Below are 12662 nucleotides of genomic sequence, written 5' to 3' on the forward strand. Positions count from 1 at the left end.
AGTCAGTCTGTGCGGACCTCGCGGGGGCGGGGGCGGGGGCGGGGGCGGCGCCGACGCCGACGCCCAGCGGGGTGCGGGGAGGGGGCGACGCGGCGTGCCAGGATTCCAGGGCGTCTGAAAAGGGGGCGGTGCAGGAGGCCAGGGGTTGAGGGGATCAGGAGAGGGGGTCGCGCGGGGGTCCCGGAGTCAGGTGGGATTCGGGGAGGAGACGACTGGGGTCAGAGTGTAACAGGAGGGCAGGAACCAGAGCGGTTGTAGGGGCTGAAGCGGATGAGCCGGGGGCTAGAGAGCTTCCGGAGAGAGGGTGTCACGAGGGGGGAGTGGGCGGGGTGAAGGCTGAGTTCAACCGCGCAACGGCCGCTTGGATGCTGGGGCCTTCATTCTTGCATCTTCAGCCCAAGGCGGGGGCAATTGTTCCGCCTCCTGTCCCCTTTAGTGTTGAGACTCTTTAGGCTTTCAAACTGGGAGGATTTTTTTCTATGTGTTTTGATTCTTCATCCATTATTCATTGAGGGTACGCCGTTCAGCTCTGAGTACGTTCATTCAAGTGTTTATTGAGCACCTGCTATGCGCCAGGAACTATTTTAGGTGCGTTTTAGAGCAACGAACAAAAGAGGCCAAGTCCCAGTCCTCAGAGAGCTTACATCACATCGATGAGTGAAGACCAGACAATAAAAGAATGAACAAATGCATACATGGTGTAGAGGGAATCAATGAAAATGCAGAGGCAATTAAGCAAATTTAAATTATCCTCTTCACGTCTCTCCAAACATATCCATCCTCTTCTGGTTATCCTCCTGCCTTCACATTTGCTCCTGTGGTCAGTACAGCCTGTTACCAGGACTGTAGCCAGGTGACTTGTAATTGTTAGTAGCACCCCTTTTCAGAAGTGGTCGCTTTTGGAGGGTAAATAATATGGTCACCCTACCTAGCATACAGCGGTCTCAAAGGCTGTGAGAGTTTACCAAAGTCGGCAAATGCTTCTGGAATAGTGGCCATTCATTCAAAAAGTGATTGCTATGGCAAAGCAAGCTCAGGCCTGGCCTGGGAATATAAGGGGTGGGTGAGGGCCCCCCATTCTCAGGAAGCTTACAGTTTGGCAGAGGAGGCAGACTCGAATTATGGCACTAATAAACAAACTAGGCTAAGGGCTATGAAAAGAGCTACATGCTGCTAGAAGGGTACCTTATGGGGCTTGGTGAGCAGGCCTAGAGGGTCACTGAACTTTTCCCTGAGGAGTGTTGGAGAAATATTTGAAGAATGAAGAGGAGCAATCCATGCACTGGAACAGCATGTGCAAAGGCTTTGAGGCAATACAGGAAATGAAAGGAGGCAAACAGGAGCGTCAGGCTGGAGAAGAACAGGAAAATGAGGCTGGGGAGCAGGCTGAGTGTATGATAGGGAAGTTTGGAATGCTGACCATATGGGTTTGCTAGGGCTCTTGGAACAAATTACCACAAACTCAGTAGTTTAAGCTGATAAAAACGTATTCTCTCACAGTTCAGGGGGCCAGAAGTCTGAAGTCCAGGTGTTGGCAGGGTCACACTCTCTCCAAAGGCACTCGGAGGGATCCTTCCTTGCTTCTTCTGGTCCCTGGTGCCTCCGATCTCTGCTTCCGTCTTCATGCGGCTTTCTCCTCTTTGTCTTACAAGGACACTTGTAATTTTTTTGGTTTTTTTTGGCTGTGCCACGTGGCATGCGGGATCTTAGTTCCCCCACCACGGCTCAAACCCGAGCCCCCTGAAGTGGTAGTGTGGAGTCTTAACCACTGGACTGCCAGGGAAGTCCCAGGACACTTATCATTGGATTTAGGGCCCACCCAGGTAATCCAAGATGATCTCATCTCAAGATCCTTAATTGTATCTGAAAAGACCCTTTTTCTAAATAAGATCAGGACTTGGTTATGTCTTTTCTGGGGCCACCATTCAACCCACTACACTGACCTTGCAGAGAAAAGAGACTTGGGAGGAGGTGAGAGTTACTAATAAACCTCCCCCCTGACATATTAAGTGGAGTAAAAATTCAGTAGACTCTGTGTAAACCATGAACCTATTTAGTTAAAAATATGTGTATTGGTATGTTCATTTATAAATAGAATTGTTTCTAGGTGGAGGCATTACACTCTGATTTTCACTTCTTACCTTTGGTACTGTCAGATTAATTTATTTTAATTATTTATTTTTGGCTGCATTGGGTTTTCATTGCTGCATTCGGGCTTTCTCTAGTTGCGGTGAGCAGGGTTTACTCTTCGTTGCGGTGCGCGGGCTTCTCATTGCAGTGGTTTCTCTTGTTGTGGAGCACGGGCTCTAGGCGCGAGGGCTCAGTAGCCGTGGCTCACAGGTTCTAGAGAGCAGGTTCAGTAGTTGTGGCGTGTGGGCTTAGTTGCTCCATGGCATGTGGGATCTTCCCTGACCAGGGATCGAACCCCTGCATTGGCAGGCGGATTCTTAACCACTGTGCCACCAGGGAAGCCCCTGTCATATTATTTTTAAATACTTTTTATAATTGGAAAAACCCTACAAAGCTCTTTACAGTTTGAAAAAAGCTTTTATTGGGATAACTGAAAAGACTTAGTGACTAGGTAGGAGGTTTTTTTCCTGTTCCTATTGATAGAAGTATTTGAGGAAAGGAACAAACTGTGGAAGGAGGAAATTAGAAACTTGAACTTTAAAGGTAGCTGGAATTGATTTAAAATAAGTTATGGAGCGCACAGCTGTGGAGCGCTGAGCCACGCGTCATGCCCTGCGCTGCCCAGACTAGCGAACAATACAGTCAAGATGGCTAAAGGTGACCCAAGAAACCAAAGGGCAAGATGTCTGCTTATGCCTTCTTTGTGCAGATGTGCAGAGAGGAACATAAGAAGAAAAACCCCGAGGTCCCTGACAATTTTGCAGAATTTTCCAATAAGTGCTCTGAGTGGTAGAAGACAATGTCCTGGAAAGAGAAGTCTAAATTTAATGAAATGGCAAAGGCAGATAAAGTGCTCTATGATCGGGAAATGAAGGATTACGGACTAGCTAAGGGAGGCAAGAAGAAGAAGGACTCGAATGCCCCCAAGAGGCCACCGTCTGGATTTTTCCTGTTCTGTTCCGAATTCCGCCCCAAGGTCAAATCTACAAACCTTGGCATCTCTATTGGAGATGTGGCAAAGAAGCTGGGCGAGATATGGAATAACTTAAGTGACAGCGAGAAGCAGCCATATATCAAAAAGGCAGCGAAGCTGAAGGAGAAATACGAGAAGGATGTCTCAGACTATAAGTCTAAAGGGAAGTTTGATGGCGCCAAGGGTCCTGCTAAAGTTGCCCGGAAAAAGGTGTAAGAGGAAGACGAAGAAGACGAGGACGAAGAGGAGGAGGAGGAGGATGAATAAAAAAAGGGGCTTCCCTGGTGGCGCAGTGGTTGAGAGTCCGCCTGCCGATGCAGGGGACGCGGGTTCGTGCCCCGGTCCGGGAAGGATCCCACAGCGGCTGGGCCTGTGAGCTGTGGCCGCTGAGCCTGCGCGTCCGGAGCCTGTGCTCCGCAATGGGAGAGGCCACAACAGTGAGAGGCCCGCGTACCGCAAAAAAAAAAAAAAAAAAAAAAAAAAAAAAAATTAAAATAGAGGCACATACGAATTTATTTCTAATGTTTGAAACTTTACTCCTAAGCCCTGTCTCTGGGGAAACTGCTGGTAACACACTTGTTGTCATTTAGAATCCAAGCGCTTATGATTTTCCCCTCATTTTCCACCTACCTTCACACACTCAGCTGGCTATCTCTTCCCTTTTTGTCACTCTGGAGCATCTATTCCAAATGGTAAACAAGAGAAACACTACCCTCTCAATTTCACCTATAGATTTTTTGGGAAGGAGTATGAAAGGAGAAAATGACTGTCTCTAGCTTATTTGTAAAGTTTAAAATTTAAGGCTACCTCTATTTCTAATAACCACAGATAATCAAGGCTGGTTTATAAGAACAAACAATGTACTTTTGTTTTTTGCTTTATATTTATTTAAAGTTTTGTCGATGTACAACATTATGTTAGTTTCAGGTGTACTACATAGTGATTTCACATTTACATACATTATGAAATGATCACCACAATAAGTCTAATAATCATCTGTCCCCACACAAAGTTATTACAGTATTATTGACCATATCCTTATGCTGTATATTACATCCCCGTTGTTTATTTATTTTATAACTGGAGGTCCGTACCTCTTAACCTCCTTCACCTATTTTGCCCACCCCTCTACCACCCTATGGCAGCCACCCACTTGTTCTCTGTATCTATGAGTTTGTTTTTGTTTTGTGCAACACATATTTGTTATTCTACAGCAAACCTATAATCCACGTGGCTGTATAATGTTACTAACCTTTTTTCCATTTCTTAAATGGGTCAAAGTAGTCTAATTATCAGGTCTGTAATTAAAGAGTCAAATCATGAAAAACTAGTACACTATAATCAGATTAATTAAAGAGTTTTGTTTTTGACTATCATAGTAGACCTGACTGAAAATTAAATTGTACTTGGGTATGCATGAGTGTCTTGAAATTTGTATGATGGAAAGAAAGTACTTTGGAGAAATAAATTCCGGAGTAACGAAGTCAGCTGATATCATCTTATGCTGTGAACTCACTCCCCAACAGATGGTGCTAGCTCACCTCTAGTGAGAGCTCTTCTGGTCTACCCTCCCTTAAAATGTACCGTGACCTTGATGGTGAAAACTGATGTGATGATTGTAATAGAATGTATTGTTAACCTTCTTCTATTGCCCCTGAACTTTGGCTTTTAAGACCTCATTCCACACAACCCAGTTGGAGAATCTATGGTCGTATCCTCTTGTGAATTTGATTTCTTCCATGGTAGCTATAGGAAATCATTTTAAAGGTCATTTATATGATAACAATGGATACTATTTAACTTTTTCAGAAAAGTCAGTTACAGAAGGCCTTTCACTTTAGGTATATATCCCCCAAAATGACATTGAATCTTGAAAATGTTGGAGGTGAGTGTTTCTTCCTAACTTAATTTGACAAATATTTAGTGACGATCTACTGTATATTAAACATAGTACTAGGAACTGGGGATAAAAATAGAAGTTATGCCTCCTGCTTCTGAAGGACCTAGCCCAATGTTTCCCAGAGTTAAGTCATTTTCACATATCCTACGAGAATTTTGCCATAATGATGCACTTTGTTACCATTATATGCTTACTATTTTTCTTTATCTCACTTTTATTTTAAAAGAAAAATCTATCATCAATATTAATTTTTCCTAGAAATACAATTGATTTTATGTGTTGACCATGTTATCTTTTTAAAAATATTTTATTTATTTATTTATTTTGGCTGTGCCAGGTCTTCGTTGTGGCACGCGGGATCTTTTAGTTGCGGCATGCAGGCTTCTTAGTTGTGGCATGTGGACTTCTTAGTTGCAGCATGCATGTGGGATCTAGTTCCCCAACCAGGGAATGAACCCAGGCCCCCTGCATTGGGAGCACAGAGCCTTACCCACTGGACCACCAGGGAAGTCACTCATCAATATTCATTTTTAAAGTTTCATAGACAGAAAATAATCATCAGAAAATATCATGAAGAAATATATAAATTCTAGCCAATTATTGTTATCTACAAAGTTTTAAGCCTGAGGCCTGCTCTCTCTTAAAAAAGGGAAATTAATCACACAATAATAGAGAGATGTTAAAGCCATAAGCACAAAACTAAAACTTTCTCCCTAAAGTATTAAAAAGGGGATAACTCTCACACTATGCAATTCAATATTTAACGTCATATCAGTGTAACACGTAAAACCATCTACAGTACCACTAATGGTAAGTGTCCAACATTTTGGGGGACACTCTAGCTAGAGAGAGATGCATGTAAACAAATCATTATTATATAGTTTCATTAGTGCTATGTAAAGACATTTGGAATACTGTGTAGGATATGATGGAAACAGATTAGTCCTCTGTAGGGAAAGGAGACTGCAATTTATTTTAGAGAAAATTGATGTTTGAGATATTTATTGAAGGATGAATACAAATTTACCAAGAAATAGAAAAATCAGGGCGTTTCAGAGAAAGTGAACCAGATGAGAAAAGGCACAGTGTGGCGGGAGCAGTATGGTGTGCTGAACTATGGGAGAGGGAAGAATGAATGTTAAAGAGGTTGGAATGGAAACCAGGAGACAAATTTTTAGAGGATCTGTATGTATACCATGCCAAGGAGCTTTGGCTTAATCCTTTTGGCAATGGGACTCCATCACAAGTTTTTAAGCAGGGGATTATGAAGATCAGATCTGTGTTTCATAAGGATGATTCTGACAGAAATGCAGAGCATGAGTTGGAAGGAGTAGTGAAGTAGAAACTGGTATAAGCAGATCAGTTAAAAGGTTCTTGCATGTGATAAGTTTTCTCTCTCTCTTTTCTTTTTTTCATATGTCTGGGAGTACATTCTTTTATTTATTTATTTATTTATTTATTTATTTATTTATTTATTTGTGTTGGGTCTTTGTTGCTGCACACATTCTTTCTCTAGTTGCATCGAGGGGGGCTACTCTTTGTTGCGGTGCGTGGGCTTCTCATTGCAGTGGTTTCTCTTGTTGAGGAGCTTGGGCTTTAGGCATGCAGTCTTCAGTGGTTGTGGCACATGAGCTCAGTAGTTGTGGCGCATGGGCTTAGTTGCTCCGTGGCATGTGGGATCTTCCTGGACCAGGGATCAAACCCATGTCCTCTGCATTGGCAGGCGGATTCTTAACCACTGCACCACCAGGGAAGTCCCTGATATGTTTTCTCTTTTAAAAAATATATATTTCTTAAGTCAGATAGAGAAAGACAAATAGTATATGATCTCACTTACATATGGGTTCTTAAAAAATGGAGCTCACAGATTCGGAGAACAGATTGGTGGTTACCATTTTCACTCAACAAAATGAATGAAAGTGATCAAAAGGTACAAATCTCCGGTTATAAGAAAATAAATCCTGGGGATGTAATGTGCAGCATGGTGACTATAGTTCACAATACTGTATTATATATTTGAAAGTTGCTAGAAGAGTAGATCTTAAAAGTTCTCATCATAAGAAAACAAAAATTTGTATCTATGTGTGGTAATGCATGTTAACTATACTTTTTGTGATAATCATTTCACAACATATACATATATCAAATCATTGTGTTATATGCCTAAAACTAATACAGTGTTATATGTCAAATATATCTCAACTTAAATAATATTTCTTAGCTTTGTTCACTGAAAAGGCTTAGAAACAATGACCAGTCAGTAGCACTCAGCACCCCGAGCACAGACTATGGTCTCTAAATATCATTTTCTCCTCAAAGGAGCCATGACTTTGAATGAGTGGCTAATGTCAGGTCTGGGGCAGGAAATGTACAAGATAAATCCGGAATAACTTGTCACATCAGAAGGAAAGAAGCCATCAAAGGCTTCTGGGGTCCTGTCAAAAGGATTCAAAAGACAATACTAGCTAAAGAAGGGATAATTTGAGTATTGATAATAATAGTAACTGCAACGAATTAAAACATATCAAATATCTGTAAGAGTGCAAGGTCATATGTACACTAAAAAGCAAGTCTAATTGATCACCTTTTAAGCCTAACTTTTCTGTACAAATTTATACCTCAGGGAAACCCAAATGGTTGATGAGGGAAGTTTTCTTTCCCAAAGTATTTCAGTCAGTAAAATAAAGGAGGGGGCTGGGAGGAGGTGGAGTGAATGGGGAGCAAGAGGGGTGGGCTGATGTCCAATCATGTGTGCCTGTACAATGGCATTCGACTCAGAATGAAAGAAGGGGTGGCCACCATGGGTGAACCCCAAACACATGATGTTGAGCAAAATAATCCAGATACAAAAGAATACATTCTGCATGATGCCATTTGTATGAAGTTCAGAAAGAGTCCAAATTCATATATGTCGATAAAAATCAAAGAGATGATTGCCTTTAGGGAGTAGGGACTCCTGGAAGGGGGAATGAGGGAACTTTCTGAAAGTGTTCTATATCTACATTGGCATATTGGTTATACAGGTGTATATAGTTGGCAAAAGTCATCAAAGCATATACATTTACGATATGAATACATCACAGAGTGTGTGTATATATATATATATATATATATATATATACACATATTTTTTTTAATTTTAATTTATTTTTTGGCTGCATTGGGTCTTCATTGCTGCGCGCAGGCTTTCTCTAGTTGCGGCGAGCGGGGGCTACTCTTCATTGCGGTGCGCAGGCTTCTCATTGCGGTGGCTTCTCTTGTTGCGGAGCACAGGCTCTAGGCACGTGGGCTTCAGTAGTTGTGGCTCGCGGGCTCTAGAGCACAGGCTCAGTAGTTGTGGCGCTTGGACTTAGCCACTCTGCGGCATGTGGAATCCTCCCGGACCAGGGATCCAACCCATGTCCCCTGGCTTGGCAGGCAGATTCTCAACCACTGTGCCACCAGGGAAGTCCCCTATATTTTACCTTAGTAAAAATGTTTCAGGACTTCCCTGGTGGTCCAGTGGTTAAGACTCTGAGCTTCCACTGCAGAGGGCATGGGTTCCATCCCTGGTCAGGGAATTAAGATCTCGCATGCTGTGCAATGCAGCTGAGAAATAAAAAGTTTCATAATTTTTTCTTAATTAAGAAGAGAAGAGGGGTAGTGGGCAGTAATTTTGAGAAACTTTTTAAAGTTGATCTCTCCATTCTCTGGGCCAGCTCCACTGGTGGCCTGCTTAGGCTGCCAGTGTGGGATGTTGCTGGGGTTAAGTAGAGGGATCTCAGAAGTTTTCGTGAGCTGGGAGAGGTGTGGTTACTCCATAGAGCTCTGTGGTGGGCTTCAGTGCCACGAAGGGCTTCAAGCCACCACAGAGCTTGGCTTCAGGCATCCTTGGAAAGCCACAGCAGTGGTGGTGGAGCCATGGCTGGAAGATGGGAATCCAGGCCCTGCCCTCTGCAGCCTCCAGCCAGAGTCCATGGTGTGTGCGCCTGTCATCGGCTTTTTAGTGGGTCTCGTATTTGTTTAGACTTGTCTAGTTGTCTGGAAGCTGGCGTCATGTGAAATGGGAAATGCTGCTTTCACAATGCTGGCTGAAATTTCACAAACATTGGCATAACAAATTCAAGAGAAGTGTCAACTCCTTGGCAAGGATGGCACTGTTCAAAGGGGGACTGTAGCAACTGAGTCATCTTTGGAGGATATTAGCCTAGAGAAAGAGTCAACAAAAATTCAGAGCCTGGCGGACACCTATGGAATGCTGACGAGTACCAACTCTATCCTGAAGGAGGAAATAATAAAATAATACTTCCCTAATAAAAGAAGTAGATGAAAGATCCAGACACTCAAGAAAAAAGGAGCTGATGGCTGAAGTTGCAAGAATGATCTGGTCACTGAACTAGGAGTCACCACATCACAGTAAATTTTCCAAACAATAACTCCCTGTTGTCCCTCCAGATGGTGGCCTTGGTCTGAAAGCAGGGGCCTCCTGTGCTGCCAGGTCACATTCACCCACCTCCCTCTAATATGTTATCGTCACTCCAGATGCAAGCAGTTGCTGTAGAGACCTCCTTTTCCTTCTCATCCTCCTCTGGGAAGAGCTTATAGAGCCCCCTTCTTGGGCTGGAGTTTCTCCTCTACCCTCAAATCCTAAAAACAAAAGTGAGTCCCTCTGAAGTTAGTCCAAACTTCAAATGAACCATTGGAACCAACATCAAGAAACTAGAGACTTAAAATCAGGTCTCTTCAAAATGAATTTTAATCTCATTTGTTAGCATTTAAAAAACTTAAAGGGGGAGGCTTCCCTGGTGGCTCAGTGGTTGAGAGTCCACCTGCCGATGCAGGGGACACGGGTTCGTGCTCCGGTCCGGGAAGATCCCACATGCCGCGGAGCAGCTGGGCCTGTGAGCCATGGCCGCTGAGCCTGCGCGTCTGGAACCTGTGCTCCGCAACGGGAGAGGCCACAACAGTGAGAGGCCCCCGTACCGCAAAAATAAAAAACAAAAACAAAAACAAGGGCCATACTTGTGCTCATAATAACAATCAATAGAACTTTAGTTCTCAGAATAGGGTTTGTAAAATTATTTTTATATAAATGTTATAATTAAATTATTTTTACTTAATTTTTCTCTATACATAATATAAATATGATGTTTTATTTAATTATATGTGCAGTTTATCAATAGCATACAATTCCAAGAAGATTCTATAGTTCTTTAGAGGGTCCCAAGCAGGATTGAGCCTGAGCTGTACAGGGTGATAACCATTCAATGACACACATTTTATTGGCTTTCTCTCCTTGCCTGTATCACTCTCCATTTTCTGGGATTACCTTCCAAATAAGTTACATGCACCTGAGAGTATGTCTCCGGCTCTGCTTTCAGGGGAAACTAAGCTAAGACAGACATTGGAATGTACAGCCAGCCACACAGTATATAACTAGGCCCTTCGGGCTGACTTTCCCTTGCCTTCTACTACGAGGGGTGTGGACACTGTCATCAATAAATGAAGCTTAGTCACATCTTTCTGAACTGTAGTCCCCGTTGTTAGAAAGACAGCATGTAATGGGGACAGTGTCATCTCCAGGCAGTGGATGCCTCTGGTCCATGAATTCTCTACACCCCTCCCATCTTGCCCCCTTTCACACATTCCTGAATGTATCGGTCACATTAAATCAATGAGACTAACTGAGCTGCTCCTTCCTTATTCCACTGTTTCTCTGACATCATCCAGGAAATTACTGGAACCTTTGGTGTTAGCTGTCCCTCAACTGTGGTGCCGTCTCAACCAGTGTCTGCCAGGCTAGTAATTCGTTTTCAGTAGAGAAGTAGCAAGCAGCTACGTTGGGTAATTTTAGGGGCCAAGAGCCTCAATCCTTAAGCCAATCCTGATATACGTCAGAGACCATCTCATTAGAGCATTTATTGCACCCCATCAATCTTGTGGTGCGATAAACAAGACCGAGCAGAGCACAGCATAGAATACCAAGCATGAACACTGTCTTTTTTTTTTTCTTTTTAATCACCTGTAGCCTTTCAGGCCAACATATGCTTCTCTGAACTGAGAGCTTCGGAAGTAGCATAAATGTTAGTTGCAAGCATCTCTGGGACTTATGCTCACAGGCCTTTAGATTGCCAATAAAGGCGATCTTGTAGAGACTTTCTTAAAAGTCTAGTGATTTTTGGCTCTCTGTTCTTATTTAAGAGAGAAACACCAAAAATGGCTTGGAAACTTGGCCAGGATGTTAACTAGTGGCTTCACTGTACAGTTTACTGTAGATCTGTACTCAGGCCTTACTTTGTAGATGCCCAAATGTTAGCGTCTGTAGGGTTTTTTTCTCTTGGGCTAGTTTTCTGTTTGTTTGTACTGTTGTTATTGTTCTGTATTTCAGGAGAGAGTGTAAGCCTGGCTGCTATTATTCTAGGAGTTGAGTAAGGGCAGGGGACTAAAGTTCTCACAACTCAGTATGTAAAATTTAACTCTACCTCCCTATTTTACCTTTTGTCTTACTTCCCTGAAATATTCCTGAGGCTAGAGCTCTGTTTCGATTTTTCCAGTGAGAATACCTGGAATGTCTTCCTCTGTTTGGGTGGGAAAGGTTTAGGTGCCTGGCTATGCAATGTTAGGGCTGGCATCTAGAGAGCTAGCTGCTTTTTATTAGACTTTCAACTAATCTTGTTTTTAATCCACACCCCATTCAAAGTGACAGGTGCCTCCAATTCTGCAGCCGTTCTTGTCTTGCTTTATGGCTTTTCCGGGTGCAGATGCTTAAATTTCAGCTTTCTCTGCTTTTTTAAGTTTCCACTTGTCCACCTGCTTGCCATTTTCCAAGTTGTATTCTAGCAGCAAATCATCTATCTGAAAAGACTACCTATCTCAGCCTCCTTTGCATATAGTTCTGGCCAAAGGGGAAATGCTATGAGAAACATCAGGAATGGCCCCTTAACGGGATTTGATTCGGCTGTGGAGCACATCCTTTTATCCTTCTCTTCTCCCTTCCTCCTACTGCCTGGAATGTGGACATGATAGCTAGAACGCCAGCAATTATCCTGAACTCATGAGGGAACCTTGAGGAAGGAAGCCACATACTGAGGATGACAGAGCAGAAATATAGGAGCCTTGGTCCCTGGTGGCTGTGGAGTTACCCCAGACTAACGGCGGACTTCTTTTATACTAACAGTAATTCTGATAAATTCTATCATGTACAATTTCCTTCAAAAGAGGGGGAAAGACTATGATACATTGATAATTGTGTACATTGCATTACTGAGTATGTTGCCGACAGAACAGAACTTCCTTTCTGACCAGGAGGATAAAAATAGACTTCTCTCTCCCTAACAATTTTACATATCTAGTGATTGGAAGAATTTCCAATAGACTGACTCATACCTCCTTTCCTTTTAGTCTTTGTATATATGGTGCCATCCACTGCAGGATGAAGTCACATTGCAGTGTAACCTCTGGCCCTGCACCTTTACATGACAGGATCCCAGGTGAGTTGGCACAGAGGGCAGTAGGAATATTCCTGGGAGCCATTTCTATTCCTGGATGGCTAGCAATACTTACCTCTACACAGAAATACTGCACCACACATAATCACATTCCACGAAACCCAAACCAATGTATGCTCAGTTCAACTTCCCATTAACTGGATCCCATTAACTGGCCACACTGTGGCCATTC

The 12662-nt window shown here is 43.0% G+C and overlaps 1 pseudogene; it reads left to right on the forward strand.

Annotated features, from left to right (window-relative positions):
• The first annotated feature begins 119 nt into the window (after positions 1-119).
• Positions 120-9995, forward strand: LOC141276000 (high mobility group protein B3 pseudogene; annotated as a pseudogene).
• Positions 9996-12662: the final 2667 nt, after the last annotated feature.

The sequence above is a fragment of the Tursiops truncatus genome, chromosome 12 (assembly GCF_011762595.2).
Source record: "Tursiops truncatus isolate mTurTru1 chromosome 12, mTurTru1.mat.Y, whole genome shotgun sequence".
Taxonomy (NCBI): Eukaryota; Metazoa; Chordata; class Mammalia; order Artiodactyla; family Delphinidae; genus Tursiops; species Tursiops truncatus.